This window comes from Canis lupus, chromosome 10 (assembly GCF_011100685.1).
Source record: "Canis lupus familiaris isolate Mischka breed German Shepherd chromosome 10, alternate assembly UU_Cfam_GSD_1.0, whole genome shotgun sequence".
Classification (NCBI taxonomy): Eukaryota; Metazoa; Chordata; class Mammalia; order Carnivora; family Canidae; genus Canis; species Canis lupus.
In genome coordinates, this window is record NC_049231.1 from 23,805,210 (window position 1) to 23,810,241 (window position 5,032).

Genomic DNA, 5,032 nt, shown 5'->3' on the forward strand with positions numbered 1-5,032 from the left:
CTGGGTTCAGCCTGGCCTGCCTGTTGCTTGGCTGGTTACCCCGCTGGGCTGGCCCCCGAGGGATCCCTTTGGGAGCAGGGTTCTGTTACAGGTGGGCCATCGCCAGCCACCTTCTGGGCCGGTACCTGTCTGGCCCTCATCGGTTCTTACCAGTGATGCTCGGCCCTGGCCCTGACCCTTCCCTACCTCCACCCCACCCACCCATACACTACTAGGCCAAGTCTGCAAGCACCATGCTCCACCCCACCCCGCCTCCCAAAGCAGACTACCCTCTGGAAATAAACACAAATGTACAGGCAGCCCAGAGCTGCAGGTGGCAGGGTCCCCCCCAGCCACTGCCTTGGGACCCTCACCTGCCACCCCTCACTACCTGCTCAGGGCCACAGCCAGGCCTTAGCACCTGACACTACATGACAGGTAACACCAAAAAGTCCCTTTGGCTGGGGCTGTGGGGGTGAGAGTCTGCCCCCACCCCAGGACCCAGGCAGGCCCAGTCAGCAGAGAGCTGGGCTCTCTCCCAGCCTGGAGTAGGAGGAGGGGGCTGGCTGAAGGCTCTTCAGGGGGCACCTCAGCCCTCCTGAAGCCTCAGCATCTCCCCAGCACATCTAAGCATCTGGGCGGCTTTGGGAGTTCCACGCCGTCAGCCCGGCAGTCTGATGGACCGCCTCGGGGCCCTGGGCTGCCAGTGCTTATGGCAGAGCTGAGACGATGTTTATTTATTCCTCTGTCCCAAACCCACCCGTCATGCTGCCCGCACCCCAGCACAGGGGAAGTTTTTGTCTGAGCAGCATTCTCAGTGACCTCGATGTTGCCTTTAGAAGGGTGGGTTCGCCTCTTGCATATGGGCTTTTTCAGAATCATTTATGAGCAGAAAAAAAAACATTGAAATAAAACTTTGCTAATACTAACCCTTTTGCAGTTCCTTGAGGCTCTGTGACTTGGGGCATTGTGGGAGAAGAGACAGGAAGGGCCCCAGCACTCACTTTTCGTGTGTTCATCGTGTAAGCTTTGGACTGTACAGAAAAGTATGCACAGGGGAAAAAAAATACTGTACATCCACAGGCAAATGCCTCTGTTGAAACCACATGGCCCACCATGGGGCTGCTGCTTTTCCTCCATCAGATGGGCTTTCCCCTGGGGTCACACATTCTCTAGAAGCCCACAAGGATCATAATTGATTGTATAGCAAATCCCCTACCCTTGGACAGTTAGGCTGCTTCCAGTTTGTGGACTTTGTAAACAGTGGTGGCCTTCATCCTCCTTTCAGATGATTTCTTTTTTTTTTTTAAGTAGGCTCCCCACCAACACTGGGCTTGAATTCACAACCTTCAAGAGTCACATGCTCTACTGAACTGAAGCCAGCCAGGTGCCCCTCCGATGATTTTTTTGAGGTTAGAGTCCTGGAGACAGAAAGTTGAGCCAGGGTGTATGGACTCTGGGAGTCCAGCCTGGAGTCCTCCCCTGGTGCCAGCCCCCTGACGCCCAGCCTTATTCACACCGCGTGAAAAGCTCTCTCCGCTCCTGTGTTGTCCAGCTCTGTATGTCCTCATTGTTTTCCTTTCTGTTTTCCCCTCTGAAAACCAGGGAGAAATCACTGGCCTTGGTTTCTGCTGGAGAGCCTGAGGCTCAGCCATGACTAGCCTTCAGGTAGGAAGCTGGGCCATGAGGTGAGGCAGGCACCGCTCTCCCCGTGGAAGGCGGCACAGGGGGCCCTAGCTCCCTCGTGCCTTCATGCACTGTTCCAAGTGCCGGAGACTTGGCTGCAGCCGCCCCCACACGCCCTCCCCTATTCCTGGGGTGCTGGTGAGAAAGACAAGTGCCAGACGGTGTCATGAGTGAAACAGCAAATGCCAAGACAAGTCAGGCCACGAGGCAACGTGGGAGTGAGTGCTGTTCTCTCTGAAGAGACAACGAAGCTGGCCCTGCTGGGGTAGGTGTTCAAGGTGATGGAACAGCACGTACAGATGCCTTGGGAACAAGCTTGGGGAATTAACTTTGAGAAACAGATGGAAGAAAGCAGGTGACTGAGGGGACAGCGGAAATGAGCCTGGAAAGGAAGCACAGTAGACGTGCTCTAGAGTGACCAGCAAGTGCAAAGGCCCTGGGGCAGAGACCTGGTAGGAACATCGTGAAGGCCAGTGTGACTGGAGCGGAGTAGGGAAGAGGAGAGGATGGGGGGGTGTGCAGGGAGGAATGCTGGAAGCCCAGCCTCAGGCCAGGGAGCCCCTTTCTCCTCTTTCCTCTCTTCCCGTCTCTTCTGGCCCTGGCCCACATCAGGAGTAGGGCTGGGACTCCTCAGTGGGCAGGGAAGGGCTTGGCCTGGGAATCCCTTCTGAACACCTACTGTGTGCTGGGGACCCTGCAGACACTGCGCTCAGGTCCCGTCTCCTCATCGTGACCCCCTTCTGGAGGATGGGAAAGCAGGCCTGAGTGTCGGGCTTTGAAGGTGCACCTGCCTGAGCTCACAAGGGGCTGTCCCCGGGAGCTGAGAAGGGCATGGATTGGACCTGGGCCCCCCCCCTCTCCTCGCCTCAGTTTCTCCATCTGTATAACAGGTGAGTGAACTAGGTCATGACTTGCCACCCTCTCAGACCTGACACCCTTTTAAAATAATATTTATAACACCCTCTTGAGCCTCTTGAAGTGGATTCACAGGTAATATTATGAGCTTGCATATAGAATTTTTAAAAATTGGGGCACCTGAACCTGGGTGGCTCAGCCAGTTAAGTCCCGATTCAGCTCAGGTCTGATCTCAGGGTCATGAGATCGAGTCCCGTGTCTGGCTCCATCTCAGCGCAGTCTGCTTGTGTTTCTGTCTCCTCCCTCTGCCCCCCCCCCAACTCTCGTGCTCTCTCTCTATATATATATAAAATAAATCTTCAAACAAAAAACATAAAACTCCAATCATATTAGAGCAAGAAAGGAAAGGAATTTATAAAAGGATACCACCACATTTCAGGGTGGCCGAAGTCCCCAGAAGGGGGGTGGGCAGGGGTCCCTGGACAGTCACAGCCCCAGATGCAGCCCGACTCCCAGTCTCTGCCCACAGGGACGCGGTTTTCCCAGGCAGGGCACAATCCTTGGTCTATTTCCAAACAAAGCAGGACCCAGTACGTTCCCAGCAATTCCACGTTTGCTCGCCTTGAGCAAAAAGTCCTACGTGTCCATACAAGATATGGAGGGAAGCCCTGCCTGGGAGTGTGATGCTCTTCGTCCCTCCCGGAACATGGGAACGTCGCAGGCATGGGGAGGGCCCTTGCCTCAGGATCGCCACATCCCTGTCCCCACCCTCCGCGTGACCGGATTCCAGATCCCCGTCCTCCAGACAATCAGCACCCTACAAAGCTCTACACCTTATGAAATGCCTCCAAGGGAAGGTCACCTCGATGATAGCTGACCTCAGCTAATAACCTCACTGAACTAGCTTGAAAAATAACCTTTAGGTCACTTTTTTTTTTACATTGCATTTAAGGCGTGACAGGGCTTTAACCCCTGGGGTCCCATGGCCCCTTCCACGTTCTTCTGCACCTGCCCTGCGCGGTCCAGGGGAGGGGAGGGTGCTGAGGCCCAACCTGGTCCCTGTGTCGTCGTCGTCCCCCCCCCCCCCCCCCCCGCTGCACTTCCGGGACGGAAGGAGAGAGGGAGGCAGGGAGGGGCTGGCGGGGTCAGGTCTGACGGCTGAGGAGGTGGGACCCGGCCCAGCCCCGCTGGCTTTGCCAGCTCTGGCCCGCACACCTTCTGCTGCCAGACTTTTAACTACGGTGCGGCCTGTCAACAGTACATGAACTCCGCGGGCATCAATGCACTTAGAAATTAATAATAGTAATAACTCACAGAGCACAGCGCCCTACGTGCTTTTTTTTTTTTTTTTTAATCGATTGATGCAGCAAACCTGTACCTCGCGCCAAGCTTACAGTGCTGGGGCCTGGGGCTGCCATCACAGACCAGGCAATTCCACCCATGGATTGTAACGTCTATTTCCTCCTCCCAACGACCGGTCATTCGCCCGGTTTTCTAGATCATCGGGAAGATCGGAGCGACTTGCGGGGGGAGAGTCAAGCCGCCGGGAAGCGCGGCTGGTGGGACGGGACCCAGGCGGTCCTGCAGCTCCGGCCAGTGAGCAGCCACCCCGGCAGCTGCGGTTGTCACCGGGCAGCGGCTGGCCTTAACCCTTGTAATGACGGGGGAAAGTTTCAGAGAACTGGGCGAGGTCATCGGCCTAAGGCTCACGGGGCCAGACGTGAAAAGCGACTTTTATTTTCATGCACCATAAATTGCAAAACGTCCGGAAATGGGACGCCTGGGGGGGCCCGTGGCTGAGCGTCTCGCTAGGCTCAGGTCCTGATCCCCGGGGTCCTGGGACCCAGTCCCGCGTAGGGCTCCCATGGGTGCCTGCCTCTCTCGGGAATAAACAAAATCTCTCAAAAACAACAAAAAAGATACAAAAACAAAACAAACCCCCCAAGCCCAGAGCCCGCGGAGGACCCGGCGAGGCAGGGGCGCCGGCCCGCTAGGAAGACTTGGAGGCCTCTCCGCCCGCCCGCCCGCCCGCCCGCCGACCGGGCCGCTCGTCTGCTCTTTCAGGGTAGGGGGGGGCCGGGCAGATCGCGGCTCCCAGGCATCCCGCAAAGTAGGCGGGTCACCTCAGGGGCGACCTTTACCCGCTCAAAAATTCGTCTCACATTAGCAGTGAGGATTCGGGCGTCACCCCGAATCGTTATTTTCCTTACTCATAAGTTTAAGGCATAAAGAGCTACACGTGTTACTCGCTGGGTAATGAATCCCCTTCTCATTAGCCCTACGGTGAGTAGCAGAGCGACCGTTAAACCAAGAGCCCAGGCCCTTCGCAGTTCGTCTCATTCACTTATTTAATTTTTTATATCACTCTCCATTTTATTTCTTCGCTGGGGAGAACCGGGAACCGTAGGTACTCGGAGCCCCCCCGTATGCAGATAAGCAGCTGGCGTCGCAAAGGCTCACGGGGAGCTCCCCGCCCCTTCCGGTTCTTGTCTTGGTTTGAGCTGTCGCGAGA

General features: G+C 56.3%; 1 non-coding gene across 1 annotated transcript; it reads right to left on the reverse strand.

Annotated features, from left to right (window-relative positions):
• Positions 1–4,597: 4,597 nt before the first annotated feature.
• LOC119873800 lies at positions 4,598–4,747 on the reverse strand. The gene has a single exon (XR_005366306.1). It is a non-coding gene; the product is annotated as a U12 minor spliceosomal RNA (small nuclear RNA).
• Between the last annotated feature and the right edge of the window lie 285 nt (positions 4,748–5,032).